This window comes from Acomys russatus, chromosome 25, assembly GCF_903995435.1.
Source record: "Acomys russatus chromosome 25, mAcoRus1.1, whole genome shotgun sequence".
Classification (NCBI taxonomy): Eukaryota; Metazoa; Chordata; class Mammalia; order Rodentia; family Muridae; genus Acomys; species Acomys russatus.
The window spans coordinates 15,145,228-15,165,191 of NC_067161.1; the positions used below are offsets into that span (position 1 = coordinate 15,145,228).

Genomic DNA, 19,964 nt, shown 5'->3' on the forward strand with positions numbered 1-19,964 from the left:
TCAGAGGTTTGGTAGAATCTGTCCTTCCTTTCCTCCATGTGATTCCTGGGCACTCGACTCAGGTCATCAGGCTTGGCCACAAATGACTTTACCCATTGACCCACCCTGCTGTCTTTCCACAATATATTTTAATTGGTTTTAAAAGTACTTATTTCAGGGATACAGTTCAGTTAGTGGAATGCTTACATTACCTAACATGCACAGAACCTTGGGCTTGGCGGTGCATTCCTATAATCCCAGTATTCAGGAGGTGAAGACAAGAGGAAACAAGTTCAAGATCATCCTAAGCTATATATCGAGTTTGAACAGCCTGAGCTACATGAGATTTTGTTTTGTTTGTTTGTTTGTTTGTTTGTTTTAATGTATTTATTTCCTCTTAGAATCCTAGGAGCTGTGTGAGGTTAGCACTTTGCCCTATTTATCAGTTTTTCTCAAGTTTGTAGGCTCTAGGATAGCTGCACTGGCTATATATAGGTAATGTAGCAGGTGGACAGTTGTGACTTAATTATTATTTGAAAAATGAAAAGCTTTCTACTTGGATTTATTTCATTTGGGTTTTGAAATTATTTTCTTAGCTAGTTCCTTAGTTGTACAAAGGGCCATTATCTTTCAGAGACTTAAGTTTTCCCATTTGACGAGGAAGCAGTGATCTTATTTTCTTGTTGAGGTCTCTTTGCTTATTTTGTGTTCTGTTTTGTATTATTTTGTCATCCTTAGCAAACCTAGTGATGATTTCACCTGTTTTAGCTATGGACAGAAAGTTAATTATACTTGTACCCACCTAGTTCAGTAGAGCAGTGGACTCTTGTCAGCTGCCTTTCAGCTAACTCTGTGCTTGTGTTAAATGTGGTAGAAATTCAGTCTTCATATGTACCCTATGCTGAGTACATAACAGTTATGAAAGCACTGTTCATAATGCTCAGGCTGGGGATATACCTCAGGTGGTAAAGTACTCAGCTACTGTGCATAAAGCCCTGGGTTTGATCCTCAGAACCCAAGCACTGTATAAAATTGGACCTGGTAACTAGCACATACTGATAATCCCAACACTAAGAAGCCAGGCCAGAGACCCAGAAGTTCAAGGTCATCCTCAGCCACTTCAGGAGTTAGAAGCCAGCCTGGCGTACCTGAGATACTATCTTTTTTTTTTTAATTCTCTGAAAGTTTACATGTTCTTATACAGGTCACATATTCATAGACATTTTGTGGATACTGGAATTACTGGAATGTAAGTTAACTTAGAGACAGAGTTGGTCTTTTACCTTCTCATTATTTATGAATGCAGTATGGGAATTCAACCATGGCCTCAAGTGTGCTTGTCAAATGCTTTACAGAGCGCTACATCCCCTGCCTTCACTTATTTATTTAGGGTTTTTGAGGTAGGATCTTGTTTGTAGTTCAGGACTGCCTCAAAGTCAGGATCTTTATGTGTCCACCTTTCCAACCCCTCAGTTAGGCTCTCAAGAACGTATCACCAGGCCTAACTAGCTCTTCATTTTAGGTCACATTCTTTCATATAAATATTTAGAGAATTGTTTTAGGGGAAAATATATACAAATAAAACCATAATATAATATTGCTTATGATTCACTAATATTCTAGCTATAACATACTATATAAGATATTTAGTATCATATGTCACAATTTTTGTTCTTTTACCTTCTAAAATTTCCTTCATTGCCTATGATTTGTCCGGTGGATACATGTTAAGTGTATCCATAACACACTTGATAGTTTATAAGTAGTAGGTATCTTTTATTTGCTAAGTGAGTGGATTTTACACTGAAGTCATTAAAACAATGATTTTTTTTAGTTGCTTTCTAATATAATTAACAAATATGTGAGGTGCACATACTGAATTTTCCCATGTATTCTGTAGATTTTTTGCAAGAACCCTTGGACTTTAAGAAAGATTGATATTCTATTGCCATCTTATAGGGGAGGAAACAGAGGCACAAAGAGGTTTTGATCTGAACACAGAGAAACCCTGTTTTGAAAAATCAAACCAACAAATCTCAGTTCAATTTTAATTAAAAAAAAAAAAAATGGGGCCCAAGTTTGCCTCCAACTATGTAAACAAAGATGAACTCAAACTCCTGCTTCTTCTGCTCCTACCATACCCAAGCACTGTAATGAGGCATGCACCAGCTGGTATGTGCCATTGCATGTAACAGAATGTTATAGTGAAGAGGAACCTGGGACACTGGCTGTTCAGGGCCCAGAATAAACATCAACTGAGGGGGTACACTCTTGACATGAGTTCCATGTGGGAAGAGTAGCTTCTCTCTCTTCCTCCTCCTCCTCTTCTTCTTTCTTAATCTTTGTCCTTCCTTCTTCTCCTTCTTTTCTTCAAGATTTATTATTATTATGTATACAGTGCTCTGCCTGTGTGTACACCTGCAGGCCAGAAGAGGGCATCAGATCCCATTATAGATGGTTGTGAGCCACCATGTGTTGCTGAGAATTGAACTCAGGACCTCTGGAGGAGCACTCAGTGCCCTTTACCTCTGAGCCATCTCTCTAGCCCATTGATCTTTTAATGGAATGAAATAAAGCAAGGCTGGATGGAGCGTTCAGCAGTTAGAGCACTGGATACTCTTGCAGGGAAGCTGGGTTCAGCTCCCAGCACCCAGATGGCAGTTCATAGCCATCTGTAACTAAAGTTCCAGGGATTCAGTACTCCCTTCTGGCCTCCTTGGACACTAGAAATGCCTGTGGTGTACACATAGATATATAGTCAAAACAGTCTTTACATAAAATACAAATAAAAAGTATATATATATATTTTGAGACAGAGTTTCTTTGTGTAACAGTCCTGACTGTCCTGGACTCACTTTTGTAGACCAAGCTGGCCTCGAACTCACAGCGATCTGCCTGCCTCTGCCCCCTGAGTGCTGGGATTAAAGGCGTGTGCCACCACGCCCGGCACAAGTAAATTTTTAAATAAAGTGTTTGAAGCTAGAAGACTTCTACACTGGAACTGTTATTAGGGTGAAAAATGGTATCAGTGTCTGTTCACTTTCTATACACTGGTAATACTAAAGGTCCTGGCAAAGTTACGCTATAATGTGAGTAAGGCAAATACATAACTGAAAATAAACTTTTCCTATAGTATATGGTCGTCATTCCAAGAAAGAAATGATAGTGACATAACTTGTGCTTTGATGGTGAAAGTAGCCTTTAAAACTTGAGACAAGGATGAATATTAGAATTGTTAGATTTAGGGCATTTCACCATTTATCAACATACAGGGGGAGGTAAATTTTCAGATAAAATATCTAGGGGAGAAAGTTAGGATGAAGAGCAAAATCCAGTTTCTACAGAGAGTTCTGAGTTACAAAATAAGTAGGAAATAAAAGATATTTTGCAGGTAATCTCAGAATGCTATATATTATAAAAATTTTATTTTATTCCTGTGTGTATATAATCCATGTATATGCTACAGTGCTTATGTGGCAGGCCAGAGGACAACTTCATGGGGTCAGTTCTTCCACCTTTATCTGGGTTCTAGAGATTGAACTTAGATTTTCAAGCTTGCATGGCAAGCACTTTACTAGCTGAACCACCTTGCCAGCCTGAATACATTTTTAATAGGAAAATATTGATTAAATTTGTCTTTGCATCTACTCTTGATACAGCCTAAAAGCTTATTGTAATGTTGCTTAAATTAAATCAATACTTGGGAAGATGTTTACACTGAACCACATAAAATCAGTTTTCCTTTTAGATAAAGAGTAATTGAAGCTTTGGTTCCATATAGATCTAGATATACTATATACGTGTATTTTATATACATGCATCATGCGTATGATTATATAAATGATCGGTAACCTCTGCCTGCTTAACATGAGAACTTAAGGCTAATGCTTTATTGTCATCTTAGAGATTTATTATTTATTTATTTTACAGCTTGGATCTGAGACACAAGGCTTTCTGTTTGCTAAGCAAGCATTGTACCATTGCACTTAGAAATCCATTTCAGGACTGACAAGTGAATACAACATCAAGTGAATATATTTACCTATGTTCTTGTTAGAACTCTAACAGACACTGAAATTCTTCAAACATAGAGAAAGTTTCAGATTCAAGACCCTTGCACACTTACAATGCTTATCTTAGGAAACAATTAGAATTTTGTTCCTTGGTGGGCTCAGTACAAGCCACTAACATGCTCCTGGTAGCTGGCAGGTGCTGTCTGGTAGCACTTTGTTTTTAGGTCATTGATAGTTTCCTGTGCCATCCTTACCATTAAGAAACTGTAAGGTAGAGTAATCTAATTTACTAGTAGTCTAACTTTGGAACTCAGATTGAGTCAATATCATTTAGCTATATGATTTTTAAAAATTCTTAACATTTAATGGGGCTTTTAGGAGTGTGAATCAGTAAAGTGCTTTCCTTGCAAGCATGAGGACCTAAGTCCAGTTGCCAAACATATAAAAATGCTGTCCATGGTGGTGCTTTTTTTTGTTGTTGTTTTTTGTTGTTGTTGTTGTTTTTTGTTTTGTTTGTTTTGTTTTGTTTTGTTTTGCTTTGAGACAGGGTCTCTCTGTGTAGCCTTGGCTGTCCTAGACTCACTTGGTAGACCAGGCTGGCCTCGAACTCACGAAGATCTGCCTGCCTTTGCCTCCCGAGTGCTGGGATTAAAGGTGTGCGCCACCACGCCCGGCTCCTTCTCTTTAAATTTTAAGCTAGCAAATTCAATTGGCCAGAAATCCTGTTTTTGTTTGAGACAGTGTTTCTCTGTGTAGCTGGGGCTGTCCTCGAACTCACCACAATCTGCCGGCCTTTGCCTCCTGGAGTGCTGGGATTACAGGTGTGCGCCACTACGCCCAGCAGGAATGTTTAATGTTAATCATAACTGCACTCTAAATTTCTTAGGAATAAGGTAGAAGATTCAAGAAACAGCATTTATGACATTCTAACTAACCTCTAGGCACCAGTGAGTTTGAGCGTCTTCAATACCAGATATGATAATATCATAATCAAACCTGGTTATGGCACCGATGTGCAAGAATACAGCTCACCTAAATTTTTAAATGGAAGTTACAGTAAGGTTATCATGAGATTTAGTGGGATGGTAATAGCATTCTGCTTTGGTAAGGGCTCTCTATTTGCTACTATTTTTTCTGAGAAAACCAAAACTTTGTGGCAAGCTACTACTTCCTTACCCAGATGTAACAACTAGAGCAGTAAGGGACATTCCCTCTGGAGCAGTCCTGCTTATTCCTGAAGAGCTTAGAGTGGTTCAGAGACGGCAGGTTCAGCATGTTTGAGGGTAAATGAGACATGAGTTGTCATAGTCTGTCTTCTGTATTTCAGTCTACAGCTTATTCAAAAATCATAAGTCATCTTTTTAGAGAAAATTTACCTATATGTATGCATATGTCAGCCTGTGTGAGTTTATGTGCACTGCATGTGTGCAGGAATCCATGGGGGTCAAAAGAGGGCATTGGTTTTCTCTTTCCATCTTGTAGTTTCTGGGGATCAAAGTCAGGTTATCAGTCTTAGCAGCAAGTAGTTGCTGAGCCATCTTACAGCTTCTTATCACTGCTTATTTACTGTTACTGTGCTTTCATTTTCACTCATCTCCATGCTTATTTTACCTATTGCTGCTGTGGTTTAGGGTATGGTCTTGGCTCACAAGGGTTCCTGTGTTAGGAGTTTAGTCCCAAGTTTGGTGGGACTTTTTAAAAGTGAGTGTACTGAGAGGTCTGTAGTGAGGTTCTACCCTAGAAAAGGAATGTTGGTTTCCCAAATAAATTCTTCAAAGAGTGAATTGTTAGGACCCCTGGCTGTGTACTTGTTATCTGCCTTGTATTCCGGATGATCTCTCTCATGTGCTACTGCTGTTTGACACTTAAGCAATGACACTGGTTCTATGCTTTTGAGTCTCCGAAACTGAACTAAATAATCTTTTCTTTTTTAAGGCAGGGTATTATTATGTAACTAAGCTAGCCTGGAACTATGAAACTAGACTAGCCTTGAACTTGTGGTGATCCTCTTCCTCTGCTTCTTGAGTTGCAATTCCCAGATAAATAAACCTCTTTATAGTCAGGCACAGTGGCACACACCTGTAATCCCAGCACTCTGGAGGCAGGCAGATCTCTATGAATTCAAGGCCAGACAGGGAAACCCTGTCTCAAAAAAACCAACCAATCAACCAAACAGACTTCTTTACAAAGTTAGTTTGCCCCAGGTGTTTTATTATAATGAGTAAATGGATTCATGTAGGTTTTTTTTTTTTTTTAAAGATTTCACCTATTTTTGTTAAGTATATAGCTGTTTTCCTGCATGAATGTAAGTACATGTATAGACTGCCCTCAGAGGCCAGAAGAGGACGTTGGAGTCCCTGAAAGGAGAGTTGTAGATGGTTGTGGGCCGCTCTGTGGGCACTTGGAGCTGAACCCAGGCCCTCTTGCAAGAGCTGCAAGTGCTCTTACTTGCAGAGTCATTGCTCTAGATGCTGTGCGTTTATGAGTTCTCCAGTTCTCTCTCTGCTGCTGATTCATGTTTTATAATGTAGCTTACTGAGATAGTTCATCTGGAATATTTTCTTAGTAAGACTTTCTACTGTTTCTAATTCGAATTAGTGAGCTTTCCACTTCTTAAGTTTGAGTTTGCTTTTTATATCAGCAGCATCCTTTGAATTGAAGTTCTCTGGTGACTATGCTGCCCAGTGTATTCAATAGGTAAATCCTCAGTTTATCTGCTCAGGGAGCATGGCATAGCTCCACCACCACTCCGAGAGTGGAAGTTTAGTTGACTACAGTAGTGGATTTGGGCCCACTGATCAAACAAACAGTTAAAAAACAGCCACCTTACCTGCAGTAGCTACTATAAAGCCTGTGAACTGCTGAGGTCAGAAGCAGAAGGGATGGAGTCTGAGCAAGGAAAGATAGTGCTGTATCATCTGAGAAGAAAACACCAGAAGAGGGAAATAGATGAGGGAGGGGAAGTATTGATAGAGTCTCCAAACTATGGAGCGTTACAGTTTAAAGCCCAAAGGGCAGGGAGTGGGAAGGGATAGAGGAGGACAAGGTGGAAGTGAGAAGGGAAGGACAAGGGTGTGGAGGGCAAGAACAGTAGAGCACAGATTAGCCTGGGCACAGAAACAAGATATTCATAAACCAAAGCACGATCAAAACGAAACCAAAACCACTTAGAGACATTTCATGCAGGGTTGAAGGTTTTAAAACATTTCAAACAGTGAAATAGTAGATAAAGGTATATCATAGCATTAGACAGTAGTTCTTCCTTGTTAGGATGGGTTTCTAACCCCTCCCCGTGATGCTGCTTGCAGTGAACTGTGCTGATGGGAGAGGTGCAATTTGCAGTCCCAGTTCAGGCTCTGGTTGCAGTGTCCCACTGGAGTTCAAGTACCTTTGGGATTGAGTTTGTATTTACTCACCAGTAGGTGTCAGCCCTTCCTTGCGTTTTCCCCATCCCTCAGCATGGCTTGTTGTTTTGGGGGTTATTCCCCATCTGTTATTCGACGCTTACTTGATGGTCACGCTTCTTTTGCCTGGGATTCTAAGTCTAAGGTGCTGATGCAAGCACACATATCTGCTGGACATGTTGGGCTTTTGTTTACTTTCTGGACTAGACATGTTTATCTTGCTAGGGCTCTTTGTTGGCATCTGGCTCCAAGTAGTTAAAAGTCAGACTAGCTCACATGTAGGAATTGGGTAGTTCTGGCACACCAGAAACCAGTAAGTCTTCCATTCTTTTTCCCTCAATCTTTGTTTTGTTTTGAGACAGGGTTTCTCTGTGTAGCCCTGGCTGTCCTGGACTCACTTTGTAGACCAGGCTGGCCTTAAACTCAGAGACCATCTGCCTCTGCCTCCCAAGTGCTGGGATTAAAGGCGTGCACCACCACCCTCCAGCTTTCTCTCTTTCTTTAATGAAAGGCTCTGGGTTAATATTAAGCTACAATTTTTAAAATTCAGGTAATTTATACTCTACCTTAGACCATGGTTCGTACTTTCTTTGAGTCTTAACACCAGTCAGCGATAGAAGGTTACAACTTTTTCTGATTTTTACTGAGCATCTGTCTTGGGTGTGCACTGTGTTTGGCCTTTTGGAATTCCACATAGAGGTTTAGATTTGTTGGACATCTCATTCCCTATCATTAGTTAATTTGGTTTTGAGGGTTTTGCTTTGTTTTTATTGTTTGAAGACAGAGTCTGGCTGTGCAAGCCTGAGCAGGCCTCACATTCAGTATCTTACTTTCTCAGTTGAATGCAGGGTTACAGATATACACCTCCATGCCTGGCACCTGGCCTCACATTTGACCTAAATGTCTCCAATAGGTTCAATGTTAAACAGCTGCTGCCTTTTAATTCTCAAACCCAAGACTTCACACATGTGAGGCAAGTGTTCTACCACTGAGCTGTACCTTCAGCTTCTGCTTATTTTTGACAAACGTCTACAGAGAAAAAGCTGCTCACACAGGAGAGAAGATCTGGGAATGACACTAAAGAAGCTTCACGAGTGGCATTTTATGAAGAACTTCCAGATAGGCTAAATAATGACAGTTCACTGCAAGTTGGGCCTAGAAAGACTAGTCTTCTGTCTTGCACCTGTTACTGGAGTCTCGGTGCAGTGAGTGAAAAAAGACAGAGTCTGGGGTGTGATAGCATGAACAATAGCACTCTTATAAGAGGATTAGTGTGCTGGTGCAGGTCTCTGGCTGGTCTGCAGAGTAATGAAGAAGTTTATTTTGACAGCTTTGCAGAGCTTTCATTGCATTTATGGACCAGCAGATTTCTGGAAGTCCTTGTTTTTCCTGATGATTTCACTTAATTATGTTCTAAGAAGATTGAGATGCTAGTTTTTTATTTTTATTTTATGATTGTGTGTTAGTCTCCAAGTATGTTACGTATGCTCAGTGCCCATGGAGACCAGAAGAGGGTGCCAGAGCCCCCGAAACTAGAGTTGCAGACAACTTGGCAATTGTAAGCTGCCAAATGGTTGCAGGGAACCGAACTGGAGTCCTTCTGAAGAACAGTTAGTGCTCTTGACTGTGTGACCAACTCTGCAGCCTCTACATAATGACTTAAAACACCTTGTATATGTGTGTAGATCATTAACTACTTATTGTGCTCTGCAGAGTTAGATATCAGTTATTTTCCTTCAGCTTGCAGGCCTTAGTGTTTGTGGTGGTGCACATTTATGGAAGTAAGTCCTCAGATTCTGTGGGAATAGCAAGGGTTTTATTTTGTCTTTGAATCTGTTTGTGTGAGACATGTTTGTGTTGTGTTGTCAGTGTAATGCTGGCCTTAGAAATTGAGTTGGGAAGGTTTCTTGGCTTGTTTTCTGAAAGTGATTGTAAGGGACCGGCATAATTTCTTACGAAGAGATAAAGTCTGCATAGAAATAGGTATAAATGTGTATCTGTATGCCTAAAAATAGTTACCTGTGAACTTAAGAATTTAAGCTGGATGTGGTAGCTCGTTCAGGCCTGTAATCCAAGCACTTGAGAGACTAAGATTGTCAGGCTTCATAGTGAGGTCTAGGCCAGCCCAAACTACAGTTTGAGACCTGTCTCAAACAAGAAGAAAAAAACTTGAGAAAGGACTAGCAAGATGGTTTAGTTAGTAAAGTATTTCTGTGTAAGCACAAGAGCTACACTCACATTCCCAGCAGCCACACAAAAAAGCCAGGCATGGGATACATATCCGTAACCCTATTACTGAGGAGGCAGAGAGGGAAATCCCAAGCTCACTAATCAGACAACTTAGCTGTATCATTGAGCTCCAGGGGTAGTGTGAGATCTTGTCTCAAAACAACAACAACAAACAAACAAACCACAAAAGAAAACAAAGCAAAAAAACGTTGGGGCCTGGAGAGACGGCTCAGCAGTTAAGAGCAATGTCTGCTCTTAACTGTGTTCAATTCCAGGCAACCACACGGTAGCGCACAGCCATCTGTAATGGGATCTGATACCCTCTTCTGGCATGCAGGTGTACGTACAGGCAGAGCATTCATACATAAAAGATGGATAATGAAAATAGATAAATAATTGCCTTAAAAAATACATTAGAGAGTGACCTAAGAAAAACATATAAGGGTTGGAGAGATGACTCAGAGGTTAAGAGTGCTTGCTGTTCTTCCAAAGGTCTTGAGTTCAACTCCCAGCAACCACATGGTAGCTCGGAACCATCTATAGTGAGATCTGGTGCCCTCTTCTAGTATGCAGGTATATATGCAGGAAGAGCACTGTATACATACATACATACATACATACATACGTACATACTTACTTCCTTCTTGGGAAAAAAAGACATACAATGCCAACTTATGACTTCCACATGCGCACACACACAAGACGTGTCAGTATGCTTGAAAGACCTGAGTTTGATCCCTAGCATCCATCTAAAAGAGCCTGGATGTGGTAGTGGAACATTCTTTTATTACCAGTACCAGAGAGGTGGAGGGACAGGTGGACCCTTGGGTCTTCCTGCCCAGCCAATTTAGCCTGCTTGATGAGTTCAGACCAGAACCGAGAAACCTGGTCTCCGCAAGGAATGACACCCAAAGTTGTCTGTGGCCACACTCCTGTGTGAAATGTGGGACTGGCTAGGGATCAAACCAAGTGCTTCGTGCATAGTGCTGAGGGCAGAACCAAAAGCTTTGATGCTTGTACCAGGGAAGTGCTTTAGCACCAAATCATGCCAACCTGAGTAAAGATTCCTTATCATCCTTTGATTTCTGTAGGGTCTGTAATGACACCAATCTAACATTACTAATACTGGCAATTTTTTTCTTGGTCTGGCAGTCTAGCAGTTTGTTGATTCTCTAAATGTTTTCAAAGAGTTAGCTTTTAGTTTTACTGATTTTTGTTTTATTATTTTTCTGTTTTTAATTTTCTGGTTTCTGTTCTTTATTGCTTTCTAAGCTTGCTTTTGATTTAATTTGTATATGTATATATATGTGTGTATATATGTGTGTATGTGTGTATGTATATATACACACACACACACAAATATACACACACACATTCTTTTGTAGTGGTATGGATCAAATATAGACTCTTGTGCATGGAGGCAAATGCTCTACCTCTGAGTTATATACCTATCCTTTGGCTCTATTACTAATTTGACACTAACAGTGTTTTGGGAAACATACTTAACATTTTTGGTTTGTTGTATTTTCCTTTTCATTCCATGCCATGTGTCTTTAAATTTTCCTTTAACCGGTGGTTTATAATACATTTGGAGCTTTTCCAGAGAATCTTTTCTTTTCTTTTGAGACAGGATCGCATGTAGCCCAGACTGTCCTTGATTCTTCTGCCTTTGCTTCCCAAGTGCTGGAATTGCAGGTGTATGCCTAGTTGCGGATAACTGTCATTACCAATGTCTAACAATTCTATCTTAACTAAAGAACATATACGTTGTATGATTTCCATCTTAGTGTTTGACTCAGTAGGGATCTGTGTTGGTGAGTCTGTGCCCATGTGATAGGAACTTAGCTTCCGTTGGGCACAGTGGTATGCACACTTATAGTTCCTGCACTTGGGAAGTAGAAATAGAAGGGTCTGAAATTCAAGGTCATCCTCTTCTGCACAGTGACTTTGAAGCCAGCCTGGGCTGCATAAGACCCTGCTTGTCTCAACAGAATCCCCAAGCCCCACAACAAAAACAAACTCTTATTTTGTAGTTGGGTGGAATGCTCCATCATGTTGATTGATAATGTTCCGGTGCTACTGATGAGAATGCTAAGGTCTCTAAGTGTGACTGTGGGATGATCTGTTCCTACTTTAGTTCTCCTGGTTCTTCCATGTTGGGTGATGTATTTATGACTACTTGTGTTCTTAATGAATAGACTCAGCATTTATCTCTGGAGTGCTCCCATGCTTTAAGATCTACTTCAGCTACTAACACCTTTTTTTTGTGTGTTAATGTCTGTATTTTGTTCTTTTAGTTTTAGCCTTTCTGTGTCAGCATATTTATAGGAGATTCTTGTAGATGGTGTACAGTTGAGTTAACTTACACTTGCAATTTTACAATTTATTTCAGTTTTACTGGCTTCTTTAAGCCATAAACATTTCTCCTTTTTTGGATGTTTTTGTGTTTTTGTTTCTTGAGACAGGGTTTCTCTGTTTAGCCTTGGCTGTCCTGGAACTCACTTTGTAGACCCAGGCTCAAACTCAGAGATCTGGCTGCCTCTGCCTCCCGAGTACTGGGATTAAAGGCGTGCACTACCACTGCCACCCCCCATAAACATTTCTTGCATTGATTTCCCCCACAAGTTTTACAATTTTGTACAGTTTGTGTGCCATCGTACTGTAAAAAGACACTGGCTACCCATCCACCGTGGCTTACACTGGTGTTGGTAGTTTTTGTTTTTGCATTCCTGTCTATTTTTTTTTTAAGACTTATTTATTCATTATTATATATACAATGTGCTGCCTGCATGTACACCTGCACGCCAGAAGAGGGCACCAGATCTCATTATAGATGGTTGTGACCCACCATGTGGTTGCTGGGAATTGAACTCGGGACCTTTGGAAGAATAGCCAGTGCTCTGAACCTCTGAGCCATCTCTCCAGCCCTCCTATCTATTTTTATAGCTAAAGGAGAAAATTCATTTTTATTTTCTCATATAATTTGGTTTTGGCTACTTGTCCTTTATTTTTGAACCCCTCGATCCCTCTGCTATCATTACCCATCAATTGTTAGGACTTCTCTTAACAATTTTAAATTGTTCTGTTTTGCTCTCTTCTGGCAATAAATCCTCCTCATTTTGTTGTCCAACCTGGGACATAGTTTCACTGGATACAGAATTTGAGGTTGACAGTTTGATACATAGCTGTTTAACGTTGTCTTACCTTCTAACCTCTGCTTTCTAAATGTCCACATCACTTCAGTTGTCATTCAGCACATGACTTTGCTCTAGTTGATCCAACATCTCTTCAGCTTTGATTTCAGTAGTTTGGCTATGGTGTGTGTGTTTGTGATTTTTTTTTTAAATTTTTACTTATTTTATGTGTATTGGTTTTTTCTGTACATGTGTGTCTACGCACCAACAACACGCATGCCTAGTGTTCGTGGAGGCCAGAAAAGGGTGTGAGAGTCCCTAGGAAAGAAGTTACATATGGTTGTGAGGCACCATGTGGTGCTCTGAAGAGCAGCTAGTGAGTGCTCTTGCTGCTCAGTATCTTCCCCAGCCCTACTTGCGATTTTCGGTTTTCCCTTTGGGGTTCACTGAGCTTTTTGAAACAAAATGTGTCTCACACATAGGAGGTCTCAGCCCTCACACATGCACATACTTCTTTTAAATACCAGGGTCATCTTTTCTAACAGAATTTCCTGTGCTGTGCCTCAAATCTAAAACCTTGTGTATGTTAAAAGAGCTTTCTACCACTGAACTACAATTCCCAGGCCTCAGATGTTCATAGTGTTGTTTTTGTTTTTATTTTTAATGTTTTGTGGGAGTTTTTTCTTTAAAACATTTTTGGAACTTTGTGTGTGTGTGTGTGTGCGCGCGCGCGCGCGCGCGCGTGCATGCGTGTGCGTGTACATGCGTGCGTCTCTGTCAGGGTGAGGTGGATTTTGTTTAGAAAGCAGAGGGTTAGAAGGTAAGATTATGTTAAGTAGCTAAGACTCAAACTGTCAAACTCAAATTCTGTATTCATGCACATGTATGGAAGCTGGAGAACAGCGTGTGGAGTTGGTTCTCTCTGCCCATCTTCACATGGGTCCTGGAAATCAAACTCAGATTGTTAAGCTTGGTAGCCAGTGCTTTACTTGCTGAACTATCTTGATGGCCCCTCCATCAACTTTTATATTTATTTATTTATTTAGAGTCAGAATCTCACTCTATAGCCCTGGGTAGCCTGGAACTTAGTGTGTAGATCAGGCTGGCTTCAAACTCACAGACATTGGCCTCTGTGTCTGCTTCCAGAGTGGTGTGGTTAAAGTGTGCACTACATGCCAGCTTCCATCAACTTCATTTGTTTCCCGTTCTCTTTAAACCTTCTCTCCTCTAAAAGTCTGTTTTCTACTTTATGTGGTAATTTAAATAGATACTATGTGCTAAGATGTTTTTAAAACAATAAACAAGCCAGGCAGTGGTGGCGCACGCCTTTAATCCTAGCACTTGGGAGGCACAGACAGGTGGATCTCTGTGAGGTCGAGGCAAGCCTGGTCTACAAAGCAAGTCCAGGACAGGCAAGGCTACACCGAGAAACCCTGTCTCGAAGAACAAAAACAAAAAGATGGGCTGGAGAGATGGCTCAGTGGTTAAGAGCACTGACTGCTCTTCCAGAGGTCATGAGTTCAATTCCCAGCAACCACATAGTGGCTCACAACCATCTATAATGCGATCTGGTGCCCTCCTCTGGCCTGCAGGTGTACATGCAGGCAGAGCACTGTATACATAATAGTAAATAAATAAATCTTTAAAAAAAAAAAAAAAAAAAAAAAAAAAAAAAAAAAAAAAAAAAGATAAAACAATAAACAAAAGATATAGAATGAAAACAATGAGGTGTTTGAATTAACAGATTTTAACTTGTTTTCAGAATTTAAGAATAACTGAGGTGTGCTTTGTGAAGATTGTGAGATGGTGGCACCTATGTCTCTGTCTCTCTCACAGACACACATACACACTTGCGCATGCTTGAGCACACATGGTGATTCTGATATGTGTTGATAAATTCTGAACATAAATCCTTTGTGTTTTTTGTTTGTTTGTTTGTTTTGTTTTGTTTTTTTGAGACAGGGTTTCCCTGTGTAGCCTTGGCTGTCCTAGACTTGCTTTGTAGACCAGGCTGGCCCTCCAAACTCACAGCAATCCACCTGCCTCTGCCTCCCGAGTGCTGGGATTAAAGGCGTGCGCCACCACGCCTGGCGAAAGTCCCACAAATCTTAGAAGCCATAAACGTAACCTTTCCTATATGGCATCAGGAGCGATAAAAACTAAATTCTCCCCAAGTGAGCTTGGACTGGTGCAGCTATGGACATCTGTAAATTATGCATATGCTGAGGCATTTTCTTCTGAGCAGGAGTACTGCAGATAGAGTGTCTCAAAGAATTTATTGATAACAGTCTGGTCATCTTTGTTGAAACCAATGTTTTGGACAAGGTCACAGATGGCAGTGATATGTGATGCCATTTTTCACATGAGAGCTGTGTGACCCCACTCCCACCCCACCCCAAGGCTGCAAATTCATCTACTGAGATGATTCCCAAATGAGTGCTGTCTCTGACCCAAAAATTAATCCAAATTAGTTGATTTTGATAGGTGTCTGTCCATCCGTCCATCTTCCCCCCCCTCCCGCCCCCGAAAAAAAATTTAAAAATCCAACAGCTTGACTGCATATCCTCTTGAATCCGTGGTTCTGTGTCTGGCCCTCCAGACGGGGCTTGTAGTGCTTTGCATCTGCTGAGTGTTCACTAGCTGAGACCTTAGCATCCACCATGGCAGTTTCAGAGACCGTAGACTGCACAGTGGCTGCCTGCTCAAAATGGTCAGTTTTCTCCTCTTAAATGCCAAGGAGATCTGAGGAATGGAAAGATAACTTCCCGTAGAGCTGTCAGCTAATGGCTCTTCCTTGCTAATCCTTTGCCTTAGTTAGTATGTGGCTTGATACTCCTTGATCTGTGCTGACCCCAGTTTGATGCAGGCTCTTCTGTTGGTGACAAACAGTAACTGAGGGCAGAAAAGACGGTTAATACCTTGTAATAGTAGCAGAATGCATAACTTGGATCAGGGGTTACAGCCTGTATTTTACTAGCAACTGTTCTATCATCACCTTAAGCCCAAAGCCCAAAGTCTTCTCAAATAGTGTTGACATGGAAGCTCTCCACAGCCAGGAGATCACGCCACAGGATGTCTACAACCTGCCTGTTACTCCTCATGAGTGTGTTCCAGTAGCTCTCTACCATCAGAGTCTATTTTTGAAGCCAAGGACAAAGGATCCCTGACCCCTAAGAAACTGGATTACTGCTGACACTACATGAACTCTAGAGATTGAACACCGCTTCTGCCAGGACAGCGCCTTCCAGTCTAGGGGTGCTGCCGGGGATACTGAAGGCTGCTAGCTTTCTGAACTTGTCATGAGAGTGATGAAAAGGCAAAAGGGACAGAGAGTGGTGTTGGGGAAGAAAATCAGGTGAGTTTCTGCACAGGTTGTCTGGTAGACATTTTTCCTTCATGTGTTTCTCCCCTTATTTTACCCCTGATGGTACATACAGACAGTGTTACTCTGGTCTAGTTTAGCCAAAAGCTTCAGGTCAGTCCTATCAGATGATGAAACGACTTTCTTACTAGAAGAAGCCAGCAAAGTACATCTTGAAGAATTTTTAATATTTTCTTTACACTCACCTGATACTTATGCATCTCTCACCACATGTCCACATGGTGTCCTTAAGATGGAATTCTGAAATATAAGGGCAAAAAGAACCCCAAATTTCCTTTTTGTTTTGTTGTTTATTTTTTTCAAGACAGGGAGCTCTGGCTGTCCTGGAACTTGCCCTGTAGACTAAGGTGGCCTTAAACTCAAAGATGAACTCATAAGATTTCTCTCTCAGCCTTGCCTCAAACCTTGAAGTCACTGTTGAACACATGTGCCTGCTTTGACAGCTGCAGGCCATTCTTACAGAGTATAAAATTAAGTAATCCAACTAACCATGTAGGTAGACACTGATCTCTGTGCTTAACAGGTTAAGACCTGCTTGGTGTTTGGCATCTGTGCTAGGTGTTTCCCCGGTCTCATACAAAAGTTTGAAGATACAGGAAGCATGAAGCTGTGATTTCAGCCTGCACGCTTCACATTGGCATTAACTCCTCAGGCAGGAATGGGACAGGGTGGTGTGGCCCTGCAAAATTGTCCAGCACATCTAAAGATTCTTTCAACTACACTTCTTTGTTAGAGAACATTCAGTTAAGTCCTCCTGCCTTCTAGGGGTAATCTTGTCTTAGGTACTGTATTTTTCATTTCTAGATTTATTTGTCTGATTGTTGAAACAGTGTATGTAAGGCATGCACCGCCACATCTAGCCTCATTTCTAGAATTTATATTTGTTTGTTGAGGATAGTTTGCTTCTGCAAAGAACTTAACTTCTTTTGTGCTAAGCATGGTGACACACGCTTGTATTCCTAGTACTAACGAGGGTGATGCGGGAGGATGGTGAGTTCAAAGATAGTGTGACCCACATAATAGTGAGGCCTGTCTCAAAACCCAAAACAAAGGAAGAGGGAAGAGCTTTTTAATCCATTTTGGTTTTAGTCTCATGAAACAGAATTGTAACTTTTAAAGTCTGTGATCATTTCAACATCTGGATCATCTCAGAATTTTCCATTTGTTTATCATCTTTTCTTTTGAAAATTGGTCACATATTTATTTTGTATTGAGTAATACTGGACTGTTTCCTGGATACCCTGAACATTTGAGAGTCTAGGTCTTTATTACATTTCCTGAAGATACCAGTTTGCTTTGCTCTGTTTCACCCTCAGCCTGGTTACTTCAGACTGAGTTTTTTCTGTGTTAGTTGTTCTAATGCTGATTTGCTTTTCAAAGCCTTTGTTAGGCTTAATAGCAGCACCAGCCTGGTAATTGCTAGTTTGTTTAAATCTGAGCCATTACTGTGCTGCTTTATTGCCAGTTCGTGTGCAGGTCAGGGTGAATTGGAAATTTACCTCAGTTCAAACGCAGAATTTTAGGTTATTCTCTAGTTTGTATTGTGGAGTTATCTATCTGTCCATTCATCCCTCCATCTCCCCATTCTCCAAAGGCCAGTATTCTCTACCTTTTAAACGGAAAAGGTTCCCCTCAACTATTTCCTACATTACCCCATACTTAATGTAACTAATATTGCCTTTTAGGGTAACATGATGAAAGAAAATGGTGAAAGGTTAGAGAGGAAAAGAACCCCCACTTTCTTCATGTTGTATTTTTTTTCCTGGTTGCTTTGTCTCAAAAGCAGGTTTTCTCATTTAGTTTTTGCTGACCACCCTGTCAAGTGTGGGTGTGGTGTGTGCACATGTGCATTTACCTGAGCTAGTGTGCAGTATGCATGAGGTTGGGATCCTCAATCAGTTCATGTTATTTTAAGTTAAGGTGTTTGGCTGGAAATGTGGCTTAATTGGTGGAGTACTTATCTAGCATGAGCAAGCCCTGGATTTAGTCCCAAGCACTGCATAAATCAGGCATAATAGTGAACATTTGTAATATAAAGTTACGGATTACCCTGAGTTACTTGAGACCTTATCTTAAAAAAAAAAAAAAATCTCTCACTAAATCTGAGGCTGCCTGTCTCAGCACCCCAAGAATTGGGTTACAGAGGCATGCCCCAGGCTCTTTAACATGGGTTCTGGCCAGTCCCTCATTTTATTCTAAGAATTCCTTTTCTGGCTACTCTACCAGAAGCTAGATCCTTTCATAGTTTAGTCCATCTCGTTGCATTTCCATATTGAAACTGTTGTAGGTCAAATCAGAGAGAGAGAAAATAATGATAAATGGAAGACTAAGCAGTCCAGTGGTCCAGTGAGGATGTGTCTTTAAGTTTGGCTCCTGTCTGTCACTATCATCAACTTTTCAGAACTTTCAGTTAGTTGCTTTTTGCATTTTGTCCCAGAGTTTTGCTATAGTCAGTGAGAAAGATAAACGTCAATGGTATTCGGTTGGGAAACCCTGCTGCTAAGGAAAACACTGAGCTCAGCAGAAAATTGAGGATGCCCTCTGTCTAGGAGGCTTCCTCCTCTTTGCCTCGGGGTCCTGGACCCCTACACCCTCTACCTCAGAAATGCCCTTAGGGAAATGACCGGTCCAACTCCCTTTCTCCTGACTAGAACCCTTTCAGTAAGCACCTGGGATTCTTGAAATGCTTCCCCATGCAAATGTGGCATCTCAATGTCTTAGCCCTCCAGCCAATGACCTTTGCCCACCCTGGATATCCTTACTCCCTCCCCCAAAGTTCTATATAACTTTCATTCACCCAATAAAATTGATCTGCTGCCCCAAAGCTGATACCAGGGGGGTCATTTCCGGTCATGTTCATAGTCACCGGTTTCCAGTTCATCACTCCTGTTCCCATGTTCCTTGGGACTGGTGGCCTATGGCCCTAGGAACAAGGGAGAGAGAGCTAGGCTTACATTTTTGGCCTATACCGGATGTCCAAGGATATTTTAACAGAACTGAGAGGAAGCTGGGTGTGGTAGTGCACACATTTAATACTGGTACTCAGGGTAGGTAGAGGCAGGCAGATCTCTTGAGTTCAAGGCTAGCCTAAACTACAAAGCAAGTTCCAGGCCACCTAGGGCTACGCTGAGAAACCCTGTCTTGAAAAACCAAACCAAACAAAAAAAGAACTGGAAGGAAGAAAAGGTAATCTTGCAATTTACTACATGAAATTAAGCACCCTTTGAAGTATTGTTACTGAGTTAGACTTTGTCCTAAATAAGCTCCATCCCATAGAGAGTGTTTCCCCACAGTTCCCTTCTGTTGCTCGGCTCTTACTGTTGAGCCTGGTTAGTTTTGCTGCTCATTGAACATGCGAATATGTAGGAGATTAGACACAGACCTAAAAGCTATACATAAATAGGATCTCAAAGCTGCATACAGAATGCTTGGCCTGTTGAAGGCTGAGCTGTTGTGTCCCCACCCGGTTTGTTTTTGTAATATGAGTGTTGAGTGCAGTGAGTTGTGAATCCTCTGGGTTCTGATCCCTTTTTGCTGAGCATTGTGTCTTTATGCTCTTTCCTTCTATATTATGTGCAGTCAAAGGAGATGAAGGTGCTCCCTCAGTCATACGTATGTAGTCACCTTAGCTAAATACCCAGTTCAGTGCTCCCACAAAACACTAACGTGTGAACACAGTTCAGTCAAGGTTTTTGCCACTTTATAACCATGGTCACCTTTGTTCCAGTCCAGTAACAGATTTCTTGTTTCTATCTGACGTGCCATTACAGTGGCTTTTCCTTTCCATGTTTCTGTCACTGTCCTTTTTGTGACTATTCAAACC

The 19,964-nt window shown here is 41.0% G+C and overlaps 1 protein-coding gene across 2 annotated transcripts in view; it reads left to right on the forward strand.

The window, feature by feature from the left end:
* The window catches only part of Ubtd2 (ubiquitin domain containing 2), a 53,909-nt gene that overhangs the window by 13,630 nt on the left and 20,315 nt on the right, over positions 1–19,964 (forward strand). Inside the window, exon 1 of one of the 2 annotated variants that reach the window (XM_051168464.1) lies at positions 15,969–16,114. The exons of the other annotated variant lie outside the window; for it this stretch is intronic. The gene's annotated coding sequence lies outside the window, so the exon portion shown is untranslated. Of the gene's footprint in view, positions 1–15,968; positions 16,115–19,964 lie in introns of those variants that run through there. 2 annotated transcript variants of the gene reach the window in all.